This window comes from Zeugodacus cucurbitae, chromosome 5, assembly GCF_028554725.1.
Source record: "Zeugodacus cucurbitae isolate PBARC_wt_2022May chromosome 5, idZeuCucr1.2, whole genome shotgun sequence".
NCBI lineage: Eukaryota > Metazoa > Arthropoda > Insecta > Diptera > Tephritidae > Zeugodacus > Zeugodacus cucurbitae.
The window spans coordinates 1,594,281-1,609,022 of NC_071670.1; the positions used below are offsets into that span (position 1 = coordinate 1,594,281).

Here is a 14,742-nt window from a genome sequence, read left to right on the forward strand (position 1 = left end):
TATGCCATGAAAGGCGCTCCGCACAAGTGTAATGATGTCTCACATTTGCTGGCTACATGACTCGCAAAGCCTCAAGCTCTGAACAAACACAACCAATGGCACACATACACAGAGGGAGAGACGCACACATGTGGCGCTTGTCAATGTCGCAGAACTGGCTTTTGAAATGTAATTTTTTGCATTATTTCCTACGGCCACAAACGCACACACACACACGAATACTGAGGCGCTTATGCAAATGATTGCTGACTAACCAGCCTTCATTTCCCTGCGATGACACCACCGAAAAAAACATCCACAAGCCACGAAGCGTTTCTGGCATTAAAAAGTCATTTTCATTTTCAATCATTAGTCAGCCGCAAAAAGCTTAAAGCTACACATTTTTTGTACAAGCCCATGTCAGCGTTGCACCTCCTGCTCAACTTTTTAGAAACTGAGCGAAGAAATTGCTGCATTGTGCTGGTAAGTTGGTATGCAAACTGCCAACTAAAAAACAAGATATATATTGAAATATTGATCGAAATTTTAAATTTTTTGATATGGAAGAAATTGGAGAATACTTGGAAATGTATCCCCAACACATTGCAAGACCCTAGCATAAAAGAAATGGTCATTTTAACAGGTAATTTGTAAAAAATACGCGATTTGCAACACATTTTTAATTTTCAAAAATCACTGGTAACTCCGGCATTAAATCTTATTATATAGGATTATAGAGCATCCGATTCCGAAAATTTTGGCATTTTTAGTTTTGCGTTACGACCAGCGGTTCAAAAGTTATAAGCGATTTTGTGTTTTGCAGCCACCTACTGCCTGCTCCTGGTCGCCTAGTAGAAATCCCAATTTTTCGCACCAAATTCAAATGCATTTTTTTGCAGCGGCGCCGGCAGAGGAGCCGGTGCTGCAAAATGTGTTGCATATGCAAAGGGGCAAATTTGAATAACCGGAAGTGGGAAGTGGCAGGACCGGAAGTCGACCCAGACCGGAAACCGGAAATGAAATTTAACGGTCTGCCACTTCCGGTTTGGGGTCCAGACCGGAAGTTGGGGACCGGAAACCGGAAGTTGGTCACATCCGGTTCCCGTCCGGCGACATCTTCCGGTCCCGCCACTTCCCGCTTCCGTTAATTCAAATTTGCCCCTTTGCATATGCAACACCATCCGGCAGCTCTGCCGCTCTGCCGGCGCCGCTGCCAAAAAAATGCATTTCAATTTGGTGCGAAAAACTGGGATTTCTACTAGGCGACCAGGAGCATGCAGTAGGTAGCTGCGAAACACAAAAACGCTTATAACTTTTGAACCAGTGGTCGTAACGAAAAACTAAAAATGCCAAAATTTTCAGAATCGGATGCTCCATATTCCTATATAATAAGATATGTTCTTGGAATAACCAGCGAATTTAGAGAAATAAAAATGTGTTGCAAATCGCAAACTATCAGCAAAAAAGTTGTTAAAACATCGGAATTTCGAGTTCTAACTTGCAATTATAGAAACTACATGATGTTTTACCTTAAATGAGCACATAAAGTTATATGAAATATTTCAAGAGAGGAAAATATGGTAACACCAAAGTCGAACATATTTCGGTGCATCAACCAGCGTTTACACGTGTATAGAAGAAAAGGAGGATATAAAAATGAAGTGGAAAGTGAATATTTATTGTGTAGCAAACAAAAACATTCGTTGAAACAACATAATATTGCGTTTATTGGGCAATATCTTATGCAATTAGTGCAAATATTAAAAGTAAAATATTATATAAAGAAAGTTGTTTTATTGAACATGTGAGGCACTCAATGGATGGCTAATAACACGGAGTAATTGTTAACACCATTTCCTGAAACATACTTAAGCAAAGGAATGCAGTTTGTGCATAATTTCCAAGAAAATTTGCGATTTGACGCATATTTTTAATTTTATAAATTTTTTGGTAATTTCAAAATGGAATCTACTTAGACAGGATTGTAGCCCATGCGATTCTGCAAAATTCGAAATTTAGATCACCCAAATCGGACCACTGGTTCAAAAGTTATAAGCATTTGCGTTTCGCTGCTGTCCGATGCTGCCGACGTCGACTGCGGAAAAATGCATTTCAATTTGCAGCGAAAAATTGGGATTTCTACTAGGCGACCAGGAGAGGCAGTAGGTAGCTGCGAAACACAAAAATGCGAATATCTTTCGAACGGCTGGACGGATTTGAGCGATCTAAATTTTGAATTTTACAGAATCGCATGCGCTACAAATGTGTTGAAAAATGTTTGAAATTGAGATTACGTAACATTTTTGAAAATTAAAAATATGCGTCAAATCGCGAATTTCGGCGAAAAAGTGACTAAAACATGGGAATTTCGAGTTCTAACTTGCAAATTTAGAAACTACGTGATTTTTTACAATAAATGAGCATATAAAATTCTATGAAATCTTTCAAAATAAGAAGATATGGTAACACCAAAATGGAAGATAATTGGGTGCATCAGCCAGCGTTTGCACATGCATAGAAGAAAAGGAGAATATAAAAATGAAGTGGAAAGTGATTATTTATTGTGTAGCAAACAAAAACATGCATTCAAACAACAGAATATTGCGTTTATTGTGCAATATCGTATGCAATTAAGGCAAATATTAAATGTAAAATATTATATAAAAAGTTGTGATTTATTGGACATATGAGGCACTCAATGGATGGCTAATGACACGGAGTAACTACTAACACCATTTCCTGAAAGATATTTAAGCAAACGAATGCAGTTTGTACGTAATTTCCAAAAAAATTGCGATTTGACGCATATTTTTAATTTTATAAATTTTTTGGTAATTTCAAAATGGAATCTACTTAGTCAGGATTGTAGCCCATGCGATTCTGCAAAATTCGAAATTTAGAGCAAACAAATCCGACCGCTTGTTCAAAAGTTATAAGCATTTGCGTTTCGCTGCTGTCCGATGCTGCCGACTGCAGAAAAATGCATTTCAATTTGTAGCGAAAAATTGGGATTTCTACTAGGCGACCAGGAGCAGGCAGTAGGTGGCTGCGAAACACAAAAATGCGAATATCTTTCGAACGGCTGGACGGATTTGAGCGATCTAAATTTTGAATTTTACAGAATCGCATGCGCTACAAATGTGTTGAAAAATGTTTGAAATTGAGATTACGTAACATTTTTGAAAATTAAAAATATGCGTCAAATCGCGAATTTCGGCGAAAAAGTGACTAAAACATGGGAATTTCGAGTTCTAACTTGCAAATTTAGAAACTACGTGATTTTTTACAATAAATGAGCATATAAAATTCTATGAAATCTTTCAAAATAAGAAGATATGGTAACACCAAAATGGAACATAATTGGGTGCATCAGCCAGCGTTTGCACATGCAAGGGAGAAAAGAAGAATATACAAATGAAGTGGAAAGTGATTATTTATTGTGTAGCAAAAAAAAGCAATCGTTCAAACAACATAATATTGCGTTTATTGTGCAATAAATTATACAATTTAGTACAAACATTAAAAGTAAAATTTTATATAAAAAATGTTGTTTTATTGAACATGTGAGGCACTCAATGGATGGCTAATAACACGGAGTAACTACTAACACCATTTCCTGAAACATATTTAAGCAAAGGAATGCAGTTTGTGCATAATTTCCAAGAAAATTTGCGATTTGACGCACATTTTTAATTTTATAAATTCGCTGGTAATTCCAACACGAAATCCACTTAGCCAGGATTATAGCCCATGCGATTCTGCAAAATTCGAAATTTAGATCACTCAAATCCGACCACTGGTTCAAAAGTTATAAGCATTTCTGTTTCGCTGCTGTCCGGCGCTGCCGACGTCGACTGCAGAAAAATGCATTTCAATTTGGTGCGAAAAATTGGGATTTCTACTAGGCGACCAGGAGCAGGCAGTAGGTGGCTGCCGAACACAAAAATACGAATAACTTTTGAACCGTTCGTCGTAGAGAAAATCTAAAAATTTCGAAATCTGCAGAATCGCATGCGCTACAATCCTAGCGAAGAAGATTAAGTGCCAGAGTTGCCAGTGATTTTTGAAAATTAAAAATGTGTTGCAAATCGCGTATTTTTGGGAAAATCACCACCAAAATGTATGTAATTTAGCAAATTTGTTGCCAAAATTGTCTTTTATACTTACACCTACCAACGAAGCTTTGATTCCATGCCTTACTTTTTCAATAAAACAACTTTTTTTATTAAAATTTTCATTTTTATTATTTTCAGTTTTTATGTGAATTTTTTGCATTTTAAACATTATTTGGCGTGAGTTTACATTGTATATTTGTTGTTATTTGCTTTCGGCTTGTCAATTGCTCATTTAGTGACTCCCTCAAACGTAATTGATTTTCAATTTGTTCAAATGGAGCATCATAAAATTGCGGAAATAATTGCGACGCCACTCCCGTTGAGACAAACAGTAAATTTTGTTTAACCAGCGCACGGACACACACACACAGCCACTAACTGCCACCTTATTTGTGCTCGACACACTTCGAAGGCGCACAAGTGACCCAAATTCGGTGTCCACCTGCAACAATAACAACAAAAACAACAAACATCGCAATATCGGCAATGAGCCAAAGCGGGCGCTGAGAGCGTTAAGGGGGGCAGCACAGAAAAGCTCAATAAAGCGCAGCTGAAGCAAAATGGCTGCGGCAGGAAGAAAGTCACTCTCATTTGGCAGCAACAACACACCACTTCCGTAGCGCCCAAAATGAGAAGTTGTCGTAAAACTGTCAACAGCCCACCTGCAAGCAAACAAGACGATATTTACTAATTTCAATTTACAAGAAATACAACAAGAACACACCTCAGCAGACATTCTTGCTCTACTTTCTGCATTTAGAACTCTCCATTTCATTTGGGTGCAAGAAGCAAATTTCCAATTGATTTTCGGGGTGTGAATGGTTAATAAGAAATAAATGGGTGAGTCCAGCGAATGGGGGCGCCAGTTGCAAACTGCAATGAAAAGGTGTAAATAAATATATTTGAAAAAAAAAACAATAACAACAAATTTCAAATAAAATAAAATACAAATTCGGAGAATTTTCAAATTGAAGACAAACGGTGGGTGCTTTAAAGTGGCACATCACCCTTCCCTCTGTGGCGTACGCGCCTCTTTTTTTCTTTTTAAAGGTGAAATGGCAGACATTTTTTGTTGTTGTAGCATCACAATATTCGCGCCTCTGGCAATTTAATATCGCTTTCTGGGTGAAACTCTGCAAACGTCCTTTTGTCCTTCAGTCGCTTGGGGTGGGTGAGGGAGGTGTAGCCTCAAGTGTATGTGGAAGTTTGTGAAGGCCACTTCGCTGCTTCTTCCATGTGTCTGTGGATGTGTGCGTTCAACCATATTCTACTTGAAAATAAAAATAAAAAGAACTCAATTAATATGAAAATATAAAAATGTTTAAAAATTAAATAGCAAGCGAAGGAGAATTATTGAGAATTTTATAATAACGGTAATAATTTTCGAGAAATATATATGCACCAACGGCAGAACACACATACATCCAAAATGGGTCAATGGTATACAAAATTCCAACAGTCTCCTCTGCAAATTTTAACTGCCAGCTACTGGATAGGGTCGCCATGTGTTGTTTTTTTTATATATAACATTTTTACTTGTCTGGGGAGCGCACAACTTTTATTTTGTTTGCTAGCATATAAAAAAAATATTTTATATTTAATTAAGAATATAAACAGGGTTGCCAAATCAAATAATAATTACTCACTATTTTTTAGCGGTATAACTACTAAATATTCAGAAAATATACAACTTTTACGTTTGTGTTTTTATGCAACTGTGGCGAAACTTTGCAAAAATGCAATAGGGTTGCCAACTTGCAATTTTTTATATTTATTTAAAGCTTTATGAAGAGCTTCAAATACTAGAAATTGCTTTTCTACGCAAGATTTTGTTAAAATTTTAAGCATTTTATCAATAGAAAATATACATAATCACTACAGGGTTGCCAAGTTGTACAATTTGATAAGAATTATTTATATATTTATTATTTATGGCGAGAACTTTAATGTTCTAACAAAAAAAGTACTGTTTTGAGAAAATTTTGAGCTAATAACGAAGTCTTTATAATTATAACAAGTATAGGGTTGCCAACTTGCAACAAATTTATAATTATTTATGACTAGAATTTGTTACTTAAAATTTTTTGCTAAAATTTCTATATATTGCTATCTATATATCAATAGAAAAAAAACATAATAACTATAGGGTTGCCAACTTACAAAAAATTTATAATTATTTATGACCAGAACTTGTTACTTAACAATGTGTTGCTACAATTTCTATATATTGCTATCTATCTGTCAATAGAAAATAAAGATAATAACTATAGGGTTGCCATAATGCAAAATAATATATTATTTACTAATTTATGACTAAGACTTTAAACTACAGATACTTTTTGGTAAGCAATATAATGCTACAGGTTAAAGCTATGAAACTATATTAGTGAAAAGGGTATAAGTTCATATAATAAGTACAGGGTTGCCAACTTACAAAAGTTAAGTGATACTCTTTTTCAGCAGAAATCTTCAAATTGTGTGCAAAACTTCATTTCATTTTTATTATGAAGTATTTGGACCCAAATATACACATAATAACATTAGGGTTGCCAACTTTATTATTTTGTTGTTGTTTTTTTTGTGAAAATCTTAAATTATTTCAAAGAAATGTTCAGTTTTTTTCAGTTTTTTTCATTCAAATATTTTATAAATTAACAAAAAATAATTAAAATTTATATTATCAATTAAATGTTGGCAACCCTGCCGTCCTTCACACACAACTGTTGCTACTACATTTCCCCATCTGCTCTGCGTTGCATACCAACCGACACTCTGGCGCATATTTGCATGCTTGCACAAAGTAATTTCCTTTGACATTTCGCACTCATTACAACAAAAACATACACACACAGAACAACAACAACAACACGCGAGCACATTCATTATTTAAGCGAAGGAAACAACAAGCAACAACAAACACTTGTAATGAAAATGTAATAATAATTGGAAGGCCAACAGCAAAATTGAATGCAACAACAACAAGAACAAGAGCAACAATAACAACAACACATGTACAAATGAAATACAAAATGCATTTCCTGCGCTCCGAACATAAATATGTGCAAATGCATGCAAATAACGGTATTTATTTATATACATACATCACTGCGCGGCTGTCTGTCTGTTTGCCTGCGAGTGCTCGTGTGTGTGTGTTTGTGTGTTTGCGCAGTGAAATTGTAAAGCAATAAATGTAATTTGTATTGAGTTGGGAAAAAAAAGAAAGAAAACCAGAAGAAGATAAAGAATTTAATTGAAATGCAGTTGAAACACAGTTGTTGTTGTTGTTATTTTACAACCGCGCATGTGTGTGTATATCCACTGACATTGCCATGATGCAAAGTGAGGTTATGTTGCGAGGCGGCCGACATATGCAGCAATTAAAATGACGCCAACTAATAATCATGCAAACATAACATCTTTAAGCGCCGCAATAATTACATAAAAAATATGGCAGATTAATACAAATATATGTATAACAGTAATTAATGCGCTGAAAAGTATGCAACAGTGTTTTTTTTTCATAAAAACCACATTTGCGAAATATTTGTGTAAAGCAAGACCATGGGTGCATCAATATGTGTGAAAAGGAATATGTTTTCTGAATTTGAGAAGCTTATTGAAGCTGTGGAACTGTAGGCTGGTGCGCACTTTAGTCTCCAATTGAGGAAAAGCGTTCATTTTGGACGGTAATTTTTCTGCATGTTTGGCTGAGTTTGGTATTTAAAATTTTTTTAAATTTCTAGAAATTCAAAATTTAACTGTTTAGTGCTCAGTAGCTTTACTACACAACCTCACTTTCTCAAAATTTTTTTGATGGCGTTATTTTAGCTATTTGTTGCAGCTTTCTATTCAATAATTGTTCTATGCTGTCTTTAAATTGCTTGGTTAGGTCAAAGTGCGAGTCTCAGGAGGATCACAGGAAATGCCATTTATACAGCAAAGGTAACGATTCCTCTGTGATGTCGCTAATTCCTCAAAATGGATGACCGAGAGCCTCAAGTGACGACAAAGCGCTTTGTGCCTTAAACGAATTTGCTAAGGCAGTTCAACTGGTTCTCCGAAGTTCGTTCTACCAAGACGTTGCAGCTGTAGTCTAGCGAAAACAGCACAATGAAGGAGAAGGTGTCTCGATGTCTCAATCTCACCTTCTTCCATACAGCTTTGGCCATTTGTAATTTACATCCGACAGGTTATTTAGCCTCAAGGCATGTAGCCCCATCAGGCAGTGGCAGTAAGCACTCCTACCTAGGTCGCTTGGTAGTATGCTCAGGATTTGATTTTGAACTGAATTTTTCCAAGCTCCATTCTGTCCGTCAAGTGGCTGACACAATTCTGTGTGAAAAAATGCAGTCTACATTTAGGAGCACTCAATGAAGTGGTTTGAGAAATAGATTTTCTGGCAGCAGAGTCTTTCGAGGACTGCTAAAGCTGTTCAAATACGCTTTATTACTCACAAAACTGAATTTTTTTGTTAATTATTATGTATTGTATGAAGAAAGTAATTTTTTACATCATATATTTAAGCTATTTATGAAGCATACACCAGTATTGGCATTTCTTTAATTACTTTAACACTCTTCCACTTTTTTTAAAAGCAAATAAACCATTATTTGATGCAAATTATCAGCGCTTCGTCCAAAACAAATAGCAAGACTTGACATTTCAGAAAGAAAAAAACTATTTTTCAATTTCTTTTATTTATTCCTTACTACTCGTATCAAACACTTGTTTTTCGTTAATTTACTATGCACACTTTCACAGCATTGTTCGAATTTTTTTATGCTCCCCACCTCCCCACTCTATCTGCACTCAATCAAACAAGTGTATTGTTTGCTTTTTTTAAATAATTTTTTGTTGTTTACTCAATTATTGCTGGCTGCGCTCATGCACTGCCTCTCCTACCCATGAGAATAACACATAAATAATGCAGATTCATTGATTCTTTGGAAAAAATCACACATCAACAGCTGTCAATTGCAATAATGAAATATTCACCAAGCTAGCTAACGTGTCTGAGCGCCTAAAAGTATGTCAGCGAGATTTTATTTTGCATTTTTTTTTACTTTTTGGTCTCACTCTCTCGAGCTTTCCGTCATTTTTTCTCACATACTTTTGAAAGAGAACACAACCACGCTGACGAGACAATAAATTGCAATAGTTCCGCGCATAAATTTTATGATTTGTGATTTACATTCGTTTACATGATAATCAGTTTTTTATATTTTTTTAATTTACTGGTTTCTCTAGTTTTATAGCTGGAGGGTCTCTAATTTCCGTACGCTTAGTTTTGATTATATAATTTTTGATTATTTTTTTTAATCTATTTATTTTATATTTTATATTTTATAATTCATTTTTCTCTTAAATTTATTTTTATTTTATTTTCACATTTTTTCATTTGATTATTATTTAATTTTTATTATATTCCTCCTTGTTTTTTTTCACTTTCCCCTCTCGCCACTTCGCCGCTACACATTTAATTGCCTCATAAAATGCCACTAGATGTCGCTGCTGCGCCTGACAGCAATCCCAGCAGCCATTCAACAACAATAACAACAAAAAAAGAGAGAGAGCGAAAAAAGCCTTAAGTCCCAGCAGCGAGCGATCGCATTGGGACCCAGCCCAGTGCGCTGGATAACATTGACTCGGCTGTGCCCTCAGCGAGCGTTGCATTGTCGCGACCGTGGCTGCTGTTGATAGGCAATTGATTGCAGCGGCCTCACATGCAAATTTGATGCAACAACAGCATACATATATACAACAATTTGTTGTTGTTGTTTGTGCACTCAATAAGTGTCGGTGCTTTTAAGTGCTTTTCATTGAAATTGATTTTTATTATGCGCTCATTTTTCCGATTTTTGTTTTGGTTTTTTGCACACACTTCAATTTCGATTTGCCAGAAACCACCTCTCCACTGCCACCACCGCTGTCATTTATGTTGACAATACTTTAGATTATGTTGGCGAGGGAAGAGGGCGGAAAAACACAACAATTCACTCTTCGTAATGCAAAAGTAATGAAATATTTAAATCACTAATAAAAAAATAACGGCATATTTAACGGTACATATTTATTTTTAATTGAAAAATTAATTGTTTACGTTATTTGTGCCGGAAATCGCTGGAGAAAAAAACAAAGCGAGCGCATAATAGCTAAAAGGAAATCAATTATGGATTGTTTATTCGAGTTACAATGAAATGAAAGAAATATTTTTAACGGTAAATCAGTTAAAAAAATGTATAAAACTGTAAAACTGCAATTTCAAATAGTAATAAATGGAAACTGCATTATAACGGTCTCTGTATGTTAATTAAAAATGTATACAATCCTAAAGGTAGGCTACAATTTGTTCATGCCTCATTTATATCAATAGTTTGAGTATACTGTATTAAATTTTTATTAAAACTACACGCAAAACTATCTTGGACTAACTCAGACCCACACCAGAGATTTCTACAAAAAACTACAAAATACTCTGCCAATTAAAAAAAAAAAAACAAAGTGTAGCATACCTTTGTGCTGAGCGACAAATTCATTTGTGTCAAAAACTTTTAAATTTCATATTCTCAGAAAGAAGTCTGAAAATTCTTTTGTTGAAGATTCGTCAAATTCACAGAGTTAGTACAATATTTAATACTCATACAAGTCATGCTTAGAAGATTCAATTCTGAAATTGTATAGGCTACCTTCTGGGAAGGTCCAAGCTGTGTCGTGTTTTACTACCAATTCTTGGATATCCAGGACAAAATGTGACTAACTATTTAAAGACACAATAGCATGGCTTAAATATTAAGGCAACATATGACTATACCAAGCAATGCAGAGGGGTCGATAAGCGCCATGAATAGTGCCCAAAAAGAGGACACTGGTTAAGGAAGCGAGGGAAGGGAAGTTAATGAGCAGCGAAGGCAAGTAGTTGAGGAAATAGGAACACAAATGGGACGGAACTAAAAACTGGATAGAGAAACCAGTTGGCGTGCTAGCAGAGGAGGTAGGGGAGGTCGGGGCATTGTGTGTGGAAAGGAAAATGGAAAAGCGGTCAGATGATGACGACCAACAAGGGAAATAAGTTATTAAGGAGTCAGTCAATTAGGAAATACGGAGCGGAGGAGGGTGAGTGGAAGGAAGATTCTACACTATGTACGGCAGAGGATTGACCAAATGAAGAAGTTAGCGGAGTGAGAGAAAAAATGCAGATAAGAGATAAACGATAACGGCAGCGCCGGAATAATCAAGTGGAAAAGCAAAATAAGCAGAGCAATAGATTAAGCCGACACACAAGGAGAAGCGGTATGCATGTGCAACGTTGTGTATGTGTAACGGTACATGATTGAGGAACATGCTTTGCATGCATAGCCAGCTTTTAGGCGCATACCCATGAGAAGCGAAAAAAACTACGGAACGCCATTTTTGCGAAACTTTTTCAGCTTTTTCAGCCACATTAATTTCTTTCTGCACACACCCCCCACACCGTCTCGCTTGTCATTTCGTCGTGTCATTCGTGTTTTTTTTCTGTTTTCTCTTAGTGCTTAGCACACGCCAGCCGTTGCACTACCAACCACTGGCAGCCCGGCGAACGAAGATAATGGCTATGATATGCTAGCGCTTTAGTCTCGCTTTTTCTAATTGCCGTGGCGTAGCATGCTTTAAGGCGCGCGAGCCTAAGTAGCGCAGCAGCAGCCACAACGGAGATGGTAGCGGCGGCGGCGCTTAATGAATTCACTGAATTCGGCATCATTTAATTACGCCACATGACGACCCACATGCAGCTGACTGACAGCGGGGGGAACAGAGGCACAGGCAGGCCAACCGCTTGGCGCATAAATTATGCAGACTTTTGTTGTTTTTTTTTTTCTTTCTATTTTTGCGGTGAACAAATGCGCATATTAAGCAAAAAAATGTGCGGCGTTCAAACAGTTGGCGAGCGAAAGTTTGTCTTAAAGAGTGAAAGTGGCGGCGGAGGTGGAAAAAGGTCAATGAAAGTGGCTGCAAGAGAGCAAAATTAAGCGAACGAAAAAGGATAGGGATTTTTTGAACATTTGAATTAAGAAATATAAAACAAAAATACAAAATTCTTATAATACTTCACAAATTGAGATGCAAATTATTATAAGATTTTTTGCTAAAAATTTAGCGTATAAGATAGAGAAGAATTAATAAAAGAAATTAAAAAAAATTAAAGAAAATTAATTAAAAATTATATAAAAGGAAAAATAAAATAAAATAAAATAAAATTATTATTCAATTAAATAGAACTAAAATAAAAAGAATAAATTCTTAAAAATCAATCATTAAATAAAAAATAATAAAATATGAAATTAAAATAATTACAAATTATATATATCGAGATTAATTAATAAAAATATAATTAAAAAAAAAAATAAAAAATTATATAAAAATAAAATGAAAATAACATTAAATTCTATAAAATATAATTTAAAAATCATAAAAAATCAACTTAATACATAATAGAAAATTCGTAAGACTCAAAAATAAATATAAAAAAATAAATAAATATGAAATTAAAAAAAATCTAAATCATGCATTTATATATAGCTTTTTCACAAAATTAAAGTCTTCACTAAAATAAAAAAAAATGATTTTGAGATTACATCCCTCTGTCAAAAATTTCATCTGTTTGTCATTCACTCTGTCTGCCCACAATTCCTAAACAACTTTGCGATTTAGAAATACTTTCCTCTTTGAATCAACCTTCTGTTGAGCTTTTTTCTACCAGACTTTCATTTGATTTTTTTATTGCCAGTTTTTCTGCAACAATTTCCAACAAAACAACAACTTTGCCTGCCCTTTAAATTGTATAAGTTTTTCAACATTTGTGGCTAATTTCAGCAACACACACACACATACAAGTATATATACCACATAGAAAGTAGGAGCTTGTGATTTTCAGCCTCACTGAGCGCCACGCAGCACACACACACGCACACGGTTGCTATATATACAAGCAAAAATACTTATGCATCTGTATGTAAACGACATTTTGGGTTGAGACCTCCAATCCACCCATTTTACCCAGCACTTATTTCTGCTTGTGGGGAAGCTTAGCTACTGAATTGGCTGCCTGCCTGCCTGCCTGGCGACCCAAATGTGCCCTGATGCAGCAGAATACATTTGTACCGCAATAGCGGCCACAACCCATCGAATATATACACACACATACACATATACGAGTATAAAGTATTTGTATAAAGCTCTGGCTGCTGCTGCTGCTTCTTCTTCTCATCTGACAGCAATTGCACTTTTTTCCAGCGCAGCTCTACAACTCGGCTACTTATTAGTGATTTATACACACTATTTTTTTGTGTCCTGTTGTGCTTCAGTCGCCATAGTAGCTAGTAGCATGTTTGGCTAATGAGCGTATTGCACCTGTCCAGAGCCATTCAAATCGCACACACACGCACACATGTCATTATAAAAGTTGTTGTAGAGTGTCGCCTTCACTTCGCACACACTCAGCCCACTTGGACACTGCCACTCACTCAACTAGCGCTTTTTCCAATGCGGGGCTGTTCGTGTGGACTCTGTGTCTGTGTGTGGGTGTATGCAAATTGTTGTTTTTTTTTTTTGCTTTTGTAAAAGTCTTGTCAACAATGTGTCCTCGCTCGCTGTTGATGCGCGTGAATACATTCCAGCCACTGGCTCAGCACTCACACTCACACTCACACATATGAAAATTTCAATACAAAAGCAAATTTAGTATATATGTATGTGTGTGTGTGTCTCTGTGTTGTTCTTCGGTATGCGCACATATTTTATTTTCAATAAATGCATGTCACATGCAGCAAGCATTTAAACACAAACACACACCTACCTCTACATATATAAGTACACAGCAACATATTGCCCATTCGATGTGAGTGAATCCTGCCGTTGTCATTTTATTTTTATTTCACTTTTTTTTCCTTGATTGTTTTTATAACTCATCTCCATGCAGATACATAAACACACACACACATATAAACACATACATATTGGTTATATGCGCTGCTGATGACACAAAGTGGTTAAATGCGAAATAGTTCAAGTGGATTTACCTTGTAAGCACGCATGAGTAGACAGCAACTACAAGCGCACAAAAACAAAAACAAGAACAAACAAATACACTTGTTCGCTCGCTGACAATGTTGAGCAAAATAACACAAACTCACACACACACACAAGCACCTACATACATATAAACAAGCATATAGCCACCTTACTTTTGGTCAAATAAATGATATTGGAAAAAAAGAATGTCAAGCCACGTGTCGACCGAGGATACGACGAGAAGAGTGAAATGAAGGTCTTAAGCAAACACCAATACATATAAAAAAGTGCATACCTACACATGTAAGCGTGTTGAGTAAACAATTAAAGTTGTATAAATATTAAAACAATATAAATTAATGATTTTTTCATATATAAATTTCAAGTGGACTTAAGAGATACATATGTATAAATATACATATATACAGTTGATTTTACATAACTCGAACTTCTATTAGTTTTTTGTGGATTATGGTGATTAGAGTTAAGCAAGTTCAGCTGTATATTTATAAAAATACGATTTAGACAAATACAAAACTCTACAACTTTGACTCCGCCGCTTTCCAATAGATGTCTCTAGGGTCAAGCACTGGTCGATTAA

The 14,742-nt window shown here is 35.5% G+C and overlaps 1 protein-coding gene and 1 long non-coding RNA gene across 22 annotated transcripts in view; one reads left to right on the plus strand and one right to left on the minus strand.

Annotated features, from left to right (window-relative positions):
• Appl_2 (amyloid-beta-like protein) overlaps nt 1-14,742 on the plus strand; it is a 137,982-nt gene that overhangs the window by 103,845 nt on the left and 19,395 nt on the right. The window lies entirely within an intron of this gene.
• LOC105212642 (uncharacterized) overlaps nt 4,190-14,742 on the minus strand; it is a 98,039-nt gene continuing 87,486 nt past the window's right edge. For 6 of the 9 annotated variants that reach the window (XR_008471556.1, XR_008471553.1, XR_003752349.2 and 3 more), the window contains 2 exons: nt 4,819-5,361; nt 4,190-4,756 (listed from right to left, as the gene is read on the minus strand). This is a non-coding gene — a long non-coding RNA (uncharacterized LOC105212642). Of the gene's footprint in view, nt 4,757-4,818; nt 5,365-5,516; nt 5,665-14,742 lie in introns of all 9 variants that reach the window. The other 3 variants (XR_008471554.1, XR_008471555.1, XR_851735.3) reach the window with 3 other exon arrangements.